This window comes from Hyperoodon ampullatus, assembly GCF_949752795.1.
Source record: "Hyperoodon ampullatus genome assembly, chromosome: 2".
Classification (NCBI taxonomy): Eukaryota; Metazoa; Chordata; class Mammalia; order Artiodactyla; family Ziphiidae; genus Hyperoodon; species Hyperoodon ampullatus.
Genome location: NC_136915.1, coordinates 186,540,559 through 186,555,133, shown reverse-complemented (window position 1 = coordinate 186,555,133; position 14,575 = coordinate 186,540,559).

Here is a 14,575-nt window from a genome sequence, read left to right as displayed (position 1 = left end):
CTAAGTGTCCTCCATTATATTGTTGTAGATTTTACCATTCTCTCCAGGACAGAGATACTTATGTATTAATCTGTTTTAATAAATATCTCTCCTAAAATGACTGAATCTATTGAGCCACCATGCTTAATCATTTGGCAGACTGTTGCAACAAAGCACTGGCTGGAATTGATATGTCAGCTAAATAATTTTAATTATTTTACTTAAGTCATAATTACAGACCATCATATACTTTAATTATCACAGTCAGTATCCAGATTAGTTAGAGTGTACTTGAGTTTTTCAATTTCATCATCTAACATAAGGCAAAGACATTACAGTATTTATATCTGCATGAAATCTGAACTCTAGAAATATTCTTTTTCTAAATTCTTTGATCTCCTAATCACAGTTGATAGAGGAAATGACAGGTATTGATTAAACACTAATAGTATTTGGTAAGATGCTCTGGCTTGCATATAATAACATACTTTACTCAGACTTGGCTATGTTCTAAAATAAGATGTGTATTATTCTCCTAAGTATTATTAGGTCTCCTTTCAAGATGAATCTTAATATTTTTATATCTTGTTTTAATTGGAAAAATTCTTAAAATTTTGCTTATGCTAGTCCTAAGAGCTCAGATAATTATGTCCTGCGTTTGAATCCAGCATTGCTAACTCTTTGGCAATGCATGAGCAAAACCCGATATGACAAGAGGATTGTTCTACATCTCCCATTTTTCATAGGATAATTGTGTGAATACAGGGAAGGTAAAAGGGGAATGGGGAGATTCATTTCCAATTTTATTTATAAGTACCTCCTGATATTACTGAATAGAAATCTATAGCATAGCTTCTCAAATGGAAGAGAGGCAGTGAGGAAGTACAGGAAGATCATTAGTCAACCCTAATATTTTTTTAAACACACACAGTGGTTACTGGAGGGTTATCAACATCCAGATGGGGGAAAGGGGAGAGGGTATCATATTCGTTATTTATAAAAAAAATCTCTTAGTTGATTATCATATGCCCCAACCTAGTTAAGACTCATTGCTCTACTAGGGGAACCAAGGGCGACTTCGTTTTTATTTCTTCTTGAAGGGACTAGATATAAATATTTATGAATAGCATTATGCAAAATAGATGATAAATGTCTTTACAAGGAAAAAGATCTTGATATAAATCCTTGTTAAGAAATACAAGTAGAATGAGGTTGAGCAAATCTTTCTGAACCTCATAAAAATTTTTGCAATGATTACCACATGAAATTGTATTATATAGTATATGTAATATATATTGAAATTTACTATATATACATATATATAGTATTCATCACACAGTAGGAACACAATATGAAGTCATAGGATATTTTCATCAAAATAGTTTATTAATTATTAGATTACTTTATATATATAAATATATGTATATATTTTATATATATACATACAAATATATATATTTGATGCTCATAGATTGCTTGAAGGATAGATTATGCATCTTAAAATATTCCTGGATTTTTAAAATTGTTGGTGTCAAAGACATGGCCATTACCTTCTTCTGCATGGTAAGCAAATAGGGAGTTGTTCCTTTTGTGGTTAGATATAAAACATAGAATATCTTTGGTAGCCAAGCATACGCATGAGACTCTTGTGGGTCATTGTTGAGCATGAAAGCGAAGCAGCAGGGATTGAATGTTTTTCAGCATTCACACAATCTTATTTAGAAATTAGAATTAGTGAATTTGGTCATTAATTTCTCTACTCTCCCTGCTGCTGCAGCATCTCAAGACCTGAAATCTGTTGTGTGTTAGGCAACGTCAAAAACTCCCTTACATGATGTAATGTAGTGTAATGCTTTCTCTGAGTTTTGTAATGACTTGTGTTACACTGTCTACAGAGAAATAGACTTAGTAATGTGGAAACATGGATATCTTCCCCAAATCTTAGATACTAAGAAAGAGAAGGTATTTCTTTTCACGTTAACATTCTGTCAGAAAAACTACTATACAAAAGTGCAAGGATTTTTTTTTTTTTAGCAAATGTAAAATCTGAAAAATAAATTGGCAACCGCATACATACGAGAAATACAGACTGATTTATTAAATTATCTTTTCAAAGATAGAATATTTTAAGTATGTCATGACTTTAATACATTTAACATCAAATTCTATTTAATCGAATTAATTATATTTATTAGATGTTTACATGAGCAAATATATTTATATGATTCTCCTAGTAGACCATTTTGCTGAATCCTAAGCAAAATACGAAAGTAAGCAGAACTTCTTTTCTAAAGAATGTTATGTTCCATAAGAAGAAAGGTGACATAAATAACCCACATTCAAAGGAGGGAATAAAAAATATCATGAGAGAACCCAAAGTGCTCCTGAAACTGAAGGAAACAATTCCATTTTCAAGTGAATCTGTCTACACAGAAGAGATTGTGACAGTCACAACTCTGATCCCTACCCTGTTTTCTGGGATGCAGCTTTTCTGTAAAGCATTCCTCTATTAAGGGGTTTTGATTTGTCCTTCATGGTGCGCAGTGGATTTTGTTGATGATGCCTCACTCACTAGGGAATCTATTCAAATAATACTCCCCATCTTAACAGAATGCACTTTATAAACGATTGTAAACACACACACACACACACACACACAGAAATTCACTCATAGAATATTGCCTTGGAGAACACCTTAAAAATAAGAAAAATGTTTTTATCATAATAAAATTCACCAGGATTTGGTTTAATCTGGGAGATTATTCCACTTGATTAATACCTTTATGCCAACCAAAAAGTCTTCTACTTAGGTAGGTAAAAACATGTCAATGATCTATTTACTAAGATGGACTCTGGTTACAGTAAGAAGACTTTTATGCAAATGACTACATTCCTGTTATTATTGAAGTCATGGACTTTACATTTCTATCTTTTCCACCTAATTTTGGGAAATGCAAATGCATGATAATTGACCATTTTTCACAGACAACCGTGACGTTTATCCTATTTGTTACAGATATTTGGGGCGTATCAACATCAATTACTTGCTTCAGAGCCTTTGCCTTTCGTGTTCTCACTAAATGGAGAGCTCCTCCCTCCAGAGATTCACAACACTTGTTCCTCAGCCTCTTCCAGTCTTTGTTTCCAGGTCACCTTCTCCACATGGCTCACCCTGACCACTCTTATTTTATAAGTATATCCCTTTTACTGAAATCTATCTTATTTCTCTATGCCTTATTCTCCATGACATATATCGCCTCCTAACTTATTATAAGATTAAGTCTAAAAAATTTTTGTTGTCACCACTAGAATATAAGGGCCATGCAAAAACAAGTTTTATTTCCTCACAGAAATACCCACAGATGGAGCAGGCATTTAATAAGTATTATTTTTCAAATGGCTGAATGACATGCGACTATGGCATTGTCATAACTTTGCTCGGCAATTTGTTTCACCAAAGCCCTGTACTCTGATAGTCTTGTAAGGAGCATATCTCTGTGATGCCAACTCCCACCACTGGCATCCTGCCCATATTGTGAACACATTAATTATTTCAAGCCAATCACACAACAGGTCAAATGGTGAAGCAAATGCTCCCCTTATATACTGAAAGAATAATGCATAATTGAAAAGAGTTTATTTTTTGCAGAAAGTGCACAGATAAAAGAGAAGGTAGAAGGTATTCAATAAATAAATCCTCTCACACACAACTAAGATGAACTAAAGAACTAGTTAAATGGGCATCTTTTCACGGCTTTTATTTCAAAGATGGACATAAAATATGCAATTTAAAAAAATGTGAATAAGCCAAAATGACGGTAGTTTTTCATCTTTGTAATTTTTTGGGGGGGGTTATTTTTCCCCCTGTTTTCACTGCATTTATCCTATTTCTTTTTTGTTTTACTGATTTCTTCAATCACTTCATTAGGTAACTTCCACTCAGAGAAAACTGCCCTTTTACAGTGCTTTGATGGTGCTTCACTCTGCAGATGGTATCAACAAAGCTGATAAATTGCTTTTGAAAAATCTATTTGGCAGTTTAGCACATCACTATTTCATTTACAGATGTTTCCATTTCTAGTCTACCATTTCTTACAAAAATATGTCTGAGATTAAAATAATTACTGAAAACAAGTGTCAGAATTACCATGTGGATGGCACCCATCTCAAAAAGCTCACAGGTCTAATGATAGATGTTACTAATCTAAAGATCTAGAGCCAATCAATGAACCTAGTACTCCAGACAGCTGTATATGCAAAACTCATTTGAAAAATGTGTCACTGGGAATTCCTTGGCGGTCCAGTTACCAGGATTCCATACTTTTCTACTGAGGGTCTGGGTTCAATCCCTGGTGGGGGAACTAAGATCCCACAAGCCATGAGGCATGGCTAAAAAAAGAGGAAAATGTGTCAGTTTATAAATATATAACATTAGGCATTCTTCTAATATTTTAGAAGAAATATGTACCTCCTATATTTCTAATTACCAAAAGAGCAAAATTTTCCAGTAGAAGCAGCTTGAATATAGAATATATTATTCATATATATGTACATCTATATATAATGTGTATATATAAAATGTACATATGTACAGTTTGTGTATATGTATACTATATATGTTATATAGTATATATATACTACATACTATATATTACATATACTATACATACTAAATATACAGCCTCATAACCACCTCAAGGCTCTCAATTTCTTCCCCTTACTAGAATCAGACATGATTATTTTTCTGGGTTATTATCCCTCTCTGGATTTCACCTTTCTCCTGTCATTAATCCATCTCATCCAATTTTTCTTAAGTTCTCATCTCTTTTACAATCCATGTTTGCTGTCACTTACCCAGTCAATTCCCTCTCTGAATCAGTCCTATCTTTTGTTTTCTGTGTTTTTAATACTAATATTGTGTACATTTAGAGACACATATGTACAATGATAACAATTAGCAGTGGCATTTTAGGTAACAGATTTTAATTTGTAAAAATTTTACTTGCATTTTATATTTTCAGTAATAACTTTTTTTTTTTTGTCCTCAATGGAAGGGCCCTAACTAGTAACAGAACCTTAACATTCCTTCATATATGACACTCCCACCCATTTCTAGCAGATATCTTTGCTTTCTAGTTCTCAGGGTAAGTGGGAGACGTCAAGATTAAGTCTTCAAAATTGTGAGAAATACAACTCCTTTTTTTACTCTGTGAAAAGAACTCAAAGTGAGTCATTGTTCTTTGAAGATTGCTTTGTGCTATTTTTGTCTTCTGCTAGTCTTGCTTTGTGAATCCATCACATTAGAATAAATAAATAAAGGCTCACAACTACAAAATAAATGTTTATATTCTCCAGAGTCTTCTTTTTACCCCCTGAAAGAATATTTTATCAGGAGTGATAGAAAATAAAAATAAATTGGGAATAACTTATATTTCTGATTTCTATTATACCATTATGTCACCAGCAAAAGTCTGTTTGCGAATATATAAAAATGTATTTAATTTAATTATTGTTTATAGAATATCAACATATACCTATAAAATAGTCATTTCTCATTTAAGACTTACTAGATATACTACAATCACTTAGCAGAACGTCCTAAAAAAATCTATGTCAAAATTTGAAGCATCAAATCGAAAGTTTATGCAAATACTGGTCACTCCTTATATATAGGTATCTAAAACTTTCCTTCAATATTTAATAAAATGAAACTAAACATTCATTTTGCCAATATTTGATGCTCTGTCAAGTCATTAAGTGTTGCCAACAGGATGTTACCTATATCTGAATATAAGTCTAGACTGCTGATACTGTATGTCGTTCAAGGTTAGACTCTGTACATTTAAGATTACTGATCTTGCATTTATTTCTACTGAAGTTAGGAGCTGCTATCAAACAGGTTTATTACTATAATAAATTAAATGTTCATAAAACTGTAGGTGCTACAAAGTTACAGGAATAGGTGGATGATCAAATGATGTTGGAGTTTTCCACTTTTCTTAAGATTTTTAAAATGAGGACCACATATCAATTTTAGTTAGTAAAATTGTGTTGTAAACTTGTTTGCAACACAAATTAACCTACCTTAATATTTACCATATTTGTTACAAAATGTTCTCCTTTGATTATCACTTAATTTAAAAATGTTTATGGGTATAAATTATACAACATGTTACAAGAACGTTATACAGGAACTAAAATGGCCTTTACTCCGAGTTGGCAACAATTCAATTAATGCCAAGAATGGGAAAAGGAACACTATGAAATATCATCATTAGTGGATTAAAGACTTAAATGTAAGATATGAAACTGTACAACTCCTAGAAGGCAAAATAGGGAAAAACCTTCTGGATGTTGGCCTTGGCAATTATTTCTTGGACATGACGCAAAAAGCCCATGCAATAAAGGCAAAAATAGACAAATGGGGTTATATCAAATTAAAATTTTTATGCATAGCAAAGGAAACAAGCAACCAAATGAAAAGGCAACCTGTGGAATGTGAGAAAATATTTGCAAACCATATATGCAATAAAATAATATACAAAATTATAAAGAACTGCTATAACTCAAGAGCAACAACAAATAACCTAATTTTAAAATAGGCAAAGTAAATAAATACACATTTCTCCCAAGAAGACATATGAATGACCAACACATATATGAAAAAATGTTCAATATCACTAATTTTCAGGGAACTGCAAATCAAAATTACAATGAAATATCACTCCACAGCTGTTAGGATGACTTTTATTAAGAAAATAACAGATAGTGGTGAGGATATGGAGAAAGTGAACACTTATACACTGCTGGTAGAAATTTAAATTGATACAGCCATTATGGAAGAGAGTATGGAGGTTCCTCAAAACAACAATAATGACAACAAAAACAAAAACAAGAAAATAGAACTACCATATGAGCCAGCAGTCCCTGGGTATATATCCAAAAGAATGGAAATCAATATCTTAAGTGTTTTCTGTACTCCTATCTCACTGCAGCATTATTCACAATAGCCAAGGTATGGAAGCAACCTAAGTGTCAGTCAACACATGAATGGGTAAAGAAAATGTGGTATATACATACAATGGAATATTATTCAGCCATATAAATGAAGGAAAACTTACTTTTTGTGACAATATGGATGAACTTGGAGGAGATTGTGGTAAGTGAAATAAGTTAGACACAGAAGGACAAATACTACATGATATCCCTCATATAAGAAATCTAAAATAGTTAAATTCATAGAAGCATGGCTGAGAGGGATGGCAGAACTCATGTCCTATAAGCTCATATGTCTGGGGATGTTAGGAAGAAGGATAGTATCAGTAATTCAGCTCTGTTTTTTTTTTAAGGGAACTCATTAAGAGTTTCTCTATTTCAGGTGAAATGTTATCACACAGTGGCTGATGCAAACACAATTATCTGCAGTGTTGCAGCATATTGGATCCTCTCGATATTAAGAAATGAGTTATAATTTATTCTCAAGATGGTACATTTTGGTTGCCTTCCACTTATTTCCGGAAGATAAGATGTGCACAGTGAATACGTACTGGTATCAATTAATGTCCTAAATGCATTAGGGAATGTGACATCACTCCTTTCTGCCTGATTCAAGGGAGGTCTCATTGTAGCTCTATTAAAATGTTGGGGGTGGGTCATAGAAAAAACACCCTCGGTGTGATATAGAGTTTATATATTGAATTGTCTATGACTCTGTTGGTTCTTTTTACCTTATAGAACAACACTATTATACTCTAATGGAGTGAATTTCACAACATAACGCAAGTCAAATCATGCTGTACACCTTAAACTTGCACAGTGCTGTATATTATTTCTCAATAAAACTGGGAGAAAAAAATGAATTGAGATAATCTACTTGTGACTATATTCAATGATTTAAAAATATTCTGTGGATTACATTGAAATAAGCAATGGTTTTATAATAGTTGTTATTCATTTTTCATTAATTATTAGTAATACAAGAATTCTAAGGATTTATTTCAAATAAACTTGTTTAAAATTCAGAATACACCGAACCAACCCCCAAAATATAGCATGCTCAGAATCTTAGCATTTACATGTGGATATGCAGAAAGGTTTCCTTACAAGTTCACTCTATTAAAAAATAATCATTTCCACCATGAAAAAAGAGAAAGAGGCCCACTGAACTATTAGCTATGAGCATCGCCGGGGCACTTAAAAATCCTTGAACTCAGGAACCAGCAACTTAGAAGGGGAGTCAGCATACTGACAGGGATAATTGACTCTGAATCAGGAGTTAGGTATGCTGTTATGAAACGGGGGGAGAATTACGTTTAGTTTTCAAGCTATTACTTGGACACTTCTTGGTGGTACTCCCTCATCCAGTTTTGATGGTAAATGTGGAAGTCCAGCAACACCTGACTAAGCTAGTCATGGTGGTCAGGTATTCAGACTCTCATTGATGAAACTACCCAAAATATCCTGGGTGAATGTGTTTCTTATTGAGCTAGGGAAAATATTAAAATATAACACTGTGGCATTCTACCACAAAAGATTGATAAAATTGCCTACATAAATTGTTTTTAGACTTCTGCTGGAATAGCACAATCTAAAATACAAAAATGTTTATGCCTTTTTTTTGATACCTTTGCATCTAGTATATCTTTCTTTTCTAGTATATCTTTCTTTCTTTTCTTTTTAATTGTTTTTGATGATGCCATTCTGAATGGTGTCAGGTGATACCTCACTGTAGTTTTGATGTGCATTTCTCTAATAATTAGTGAGGTTGAGCATCGTTTCATGTGCTTTTTGGCCATCTGTATGTCTTCTTTGGACTATAATAACCTATATGGGAAAAAATCTGGAAAATAATGGATATATGTATATGTATAACGGAATCACTTTGCTGTATACCTGAAACTAACACAACAGTGTAAACCAAGTACACTCTAATATAAAATAAAAATTTTTAAAGGGAACAATCAATGCAAAAAATTTTTAAAAATTAAAGATTAAAAAATAAAACCTCAAAAAATAAAAAAAATGAATTAAAGTTCTGTTATTTTAATTCTTTGAGGAAGTTTTCCCAGATTAATCAAATAAGTGTTTATTATTTATCTCTAATCATCCAAGTTAGAAACAGATTTCTTCTAGCAAAAAAATCACCAATACCTCCAAATCTGTTTCTCCATGTATTTACTTATTACCTACAAATAAAACTCAACGTGTTACTTCTTACTTTCCATTAATAGTTGTTTAAACTTTCTGGGTTTTTTTTTTTTTTACTTAATTTATTCTTATTTGTTTGTGCTACTTATTGTCACTGTAAAAAGGTGCTCCAAAGGGGAAAAACTGTATGTATGTAAAATTCACACAATAAAATAGATAGTATAGTTCTGTACATGATTATATATTTAATACACTACTTGACTGAATGGAGCAATTAGCTCTTGCCAGAGTATGTAAATATTGCATGTTTTATGGCCAAGCCATAAATTGTTACAGCTATTTTAATAGATCAGGTTAATGATGTTAAAAAGAAATTCATCATACTGGACGTCACTTGGAGAGAAAAAAGTCTTCAAACAGAGTTTGCCTCATACTTCCTGCTATCTCTGTATTATTGGCAAGCTTTGAGTTAGAATCTCCTGTAAAAACTGTAGTCTATGAATTGTAGCCTGAAGAAAATTTAGCTAATTTTACTCTCCACCATAGTAAATTCCACCTGCCATAAAAGAAATAAAGAAAACACATTCCTGGGGTAACATGCTCCAGTTTGTGACTATTCAGTAAACTTTGTTTTATTTTTGCCTCTCCGAATAAGAGAAATTGCTTAAACACTTAAATCAACATCACTTACGGAAAAAAAAATCAACCAACATGAGTAGTGAATCAAATGAATAAAGTATACTTCACTATGAAAGATGATTTTTATTTTTTCCAGTTTTCTATACAGGTTTCATATTTCTTGTATTGTTCACAGCATGCCTTACAGATCATTCTGATTCATAGTCTTCCATGATTCATGATCTTTCATGAATGAGATTATCTGAATATATATGTATCATAACCAGAGTCCATTCATTTAATAAAGATAATACAGAATAAAAAGATGTGATAGAGTGTTGAGATCGCCACTCATTCCTCTTTTTTTACCCACAATTTCATATCATCTCAAAATATCCTTTGGAATCATATAATATACAGTTACATGTGTCTGGCTTTTTCACAAATCATGAAGCTTTTGGTAAGTGTATCAGTACTAATTCATTTTTTATTTTTGTGTAGTATTCCATCGAGTGGGTATACCACATTTTGTTTATGTCAACTCACCAGTGGATGAGTAATTTGAGTTCATACTATTTCTTAAATATCTATCTAAAAGACTGCTAAGACTGCTATCTATCTAGCAGTCTTAACAGACTGCTTTTGCTGCTGCATTCTTTTTCATAGTGTGTATCACATTTTACTTAACAACACCTACAGTGATGGAAACCTACACTACCGATGACTCCTTGATATCATTTATAACAATGGGATGGGCATTCTTGTACAGAGGACCAAGAGAGCAGTGAGATCATTTTCTGGGATGCAGATACCTACCCAAGAATAGAAATACTCGATCACAGACTAGGTGAATACTTAATGTGCTTGGGTGTTAACAGATTCACAGATATGCATAGAATGGCTGTAATATTAGACATTTCTAAAAGTTTTTTTTAAAAAAGAGCTACTATTCACCCACTCAAATATACAAATTTTAAAAGATCAACAATACTACAATTGTTAGTTTTTTTCCCACAGTCCTACTAACACTTGACTTTATTTAGCTTTATATTTTCTGTCAGATTAGACTGAAGTATAAAATGTATTCTTATTAATCATTAAATATTATTCCCTTGATGATTGTAGATAGTTCAGTATCATTCCCTGGGATGCCCTCTGTCTGGAAACTTTGTCCATTATGTCCTTCATTTAACCAATTCCTAAATTAGGTGTAATCACATTAATTAATGTTTCTTGCAATGGTTTTGGCTTAAATTTGACTGAACTGCTGCAAATGTATCATCTCATTTCTAGGTTACAAGGATATTTTTCTATATTCCCTTCTACTTAGGGTAGTAAATTGATAATGAAATGGAGAGATACATTTTTATTTTACCTCGGTTTTCTAATCCCATGCTAAATTAACTAATGGGCCATCTTTATCTATCTATCTATCTGTACACACACATGCATATATGTACCTTCTACATAAACATACATATCATGTACATACCTACACACAGATGCATGTATGATGGCTTATGCGTTATGCCTAAATAATTAATAAGGCAAACCATCCCTAATTCCTCATAACTAGCATACATTGATGACTTTAACAGACAATAATACATTTGTTGTGAAAGTCACCATCCATTAGGAAAATAATACAATAAACAAATGACAAACAAATAAGTACAAAATTGAAAATCAAAAATTCTAAATTAGGAAAGATAATGTCAATCTGTAATAGAGAGGAATGCTTGGTCACCCTACATAAACAGAGTGATTGGGGGAAATCACTTCACCATGTTCACAATGAAGATCCAATTTAAGGAATGGAAAAAAGCCAGGCATATAAAATCAAACGGCTTGCCCTGAAAAATAGTACTAAATGTTTAAATTACATAGAGAGAAAGCCAAAAGAAAAGGGAAAAGATAAAAGAGGCTAGGGTTCCGAGTCTAGAAGTGGTTTTTGGGCTAAGTAAATGGGAAGTGATTTAAATAGTTTAACATTGAAGCAACATGACATGATTTATATATATATATATATATATATATATATATATATATATATATATATATATATATAATATACATACACATATAAATTATTTTGCTGTGGGAAGCATACGTTAGGAAAGAAACAGGTGGGAAACAGTATGGAGAGGATGCTACTATAGTTGCCTAAAAATAAGTTTATAATCTTGGTTTAGACTAGAATTTTGACACTGAAGATAAAATATGTAGGGGAGACTGAAATATACATATTTTATATAAAAACTAAAGGAACCAATAAATTAGATAAATAGTAATATTGAAGAATACCAAATAGTAATATTGAAGAAACAAGATTCTGAGATTTCTGGCTTGATTAATGGGAGGATATTAGGGCAATTGTTATTATGGAGAAAGACAAGGGAAGGTGTGGATGAATCATGCTTGGGAAAAGCAGTTCCATTTTGGACACTTTAAGGTGAAGTAGTTGTGGCAGTTGTCAGGTTAGTTTGAGGAATAACTGGAAAGAAAATACATGGAATTGGTGTGAATAGGTAATGTTTTTGTAAAGAATCTGTATTAATGGAATTTGTAAAAAGTGCCACCAGTATTGTTGCAGGAACCTTGTTCCACACTACTGTCATTTTTTATTTAATAGATCTCTCTTGGATTATAATTGCTTCACAATACTGTGTTAGCTTCTGCTGTAAAACAGAGTCAATCAGCCATGCATGTATATGTATATCCCCATATCCCCTCCCTCTTGCATCTCCCTCCCACCCTCCCTATCCCACCCCTCTAGGTCATCGCAAAGCACTGAGATGATTTACCACAGAAAAGCAAGACCTGAAGGAGGAAACATGAAAGAATCAACACTGGGTCCTCCCAATTCAAAGGTTTTAGACCATTTAAAGAAAAAAGAACACGCTGAATTGAGTTTGAGACTGAATTCATACTCAATTGACCTTTTTAAAATGGAAAGTGTCTATAAAATGATGGATGCTCCTTGAAATGTCACTGTGGACAAGAAAAATGGATTATATAGCATAACTTTGAAAACAGTGATTAAAAAAAAACAATTTAGATCCATATCCCAATTATTCAAAGTACCTCAACCAACGAGTCCATTGCCTTGTCTTTAAGATGCTGTATAAATAATTTGTTTTTTACTAATGACTCTTTGGTATAGCTTCCTTGTTGAGATGGTTTTAACTGTACTGTCCATGATAATTGTGCACAAAATACTCTCATTTATTTCATTCTAACCTGATAGTCTTTTAACAGGGGCAAAGTCAGCTATTTCTCAAGGAAATCTTAGCCTTATCAACTATTTCTGAGAAAAATAACACCTTGAACATCAAGAAAAATTGTATGTATTAATGATATTAGTTTTGGCCTAGGTTTTGTTATTGTGATTATTGGTGTCCTATAAGTATTTTCAACCTCATTCAGGTATGTGGATAAAAAATACTGCCAACAGTGTCTGCCTGAAATAAAAATAGCTACAATATTATTCAAAGCTCCTAGAATAAGTCACAATCGATTGATAGCCTTCCTCAACTTCACCTGCCTCCTCTGAAACACATAAGTTACAGAATTTTGTTGCTATTCTGCAGGGGTTTTCTGAAACATTAAACCTTCAGCTATTATTAATTGCATCCCTAATGTATCAGAAACCATATGTCTTCAGGAGTAACATGAATCTTGTTAGAAAGACTGTTTTATAAAGTTGATTTTTTTACCTTAAGAGTGCTGGTTATTGATTCCAATGCCAGAAACATCATGAGTTTAAACTTGTTTCTCGTTTATCTTCTATAGTTTCTCTTTACTGTAGGGGGGGGAAAAGTAATGGAGAACATTTGGGATTCTGGGCTGTTGCAAGAACTGTTAACACTAAATGCAGTGGCATAAATAACTGCTCAGCTAAAAACGGTTGCTACCTTCCTTAGTTACAATCCTTATATTCTTTGCTACTTCTTTTTAAATCTGTGAGATGCATTTTTAAAATTTTTACACCTATCAGTTTTTAAGAGAACTAAGTAATAATATCATATCTGAATTTCCACAAAAGTATTTCTAAGAAGAAATGTACATGATAACTAGCAATGTCTTGCTTCTAAAAAAATCAATAGCATTTTATTTTACAGGAGGACAAGTAAAAAGTGATGTTCCTAATATCAGAAATAAAAAAGAAAAGAAAAGTACCATCATTTTAGGTCATTGTTGAATCTATACTAGGTTAGCAATGCTCAAATGTTTCCAATATTGTAAATTTTTAAGCAATTTTGTTATTTCCAAGTGATTTGTAGTTGTGCTAGGAATGCATTACTTAATGGATTTTTTGCCATAATTGACAACCGTAGCTAAAACCAAGAAACGTATGTTTGTTATTTTCTGTAGTTCCTAAACATATGCCCTGGGTTTTGAAAACGTATAAACCATTATAAAACTGAAATATCTTGATTCACAATTGCGAACCATAGGCAATAATTGGATACTGCTAGTGCTAGCTGTAAAAATTATCTACATATTGGTTTTGCCTTTTTGAAATACTGTTGGAAAAATTTTTAATAGAGAGTGGGAAATTCAAAACAAAAATTTTAAAAATGGTCACCGGGTAAGACAAAATTGAGAGTGATAAAATATATTATATGCGGTCAAAATGATTTGAATTAAGATTTGTATGGTAAACTTCAGGCTTTCATAGGTTTACAGATTTTCTAATCAGTTTCTTAATTTTCTCTTATCTCAAAATGATAATAATTTAAAAACAGTGTGTTTTTAATGGAAAACAAATTATTTTCCTTGGTTCAGTCCTGTCTTTAGTAAAGAAAATAAACACTATTTTCAGAAATAT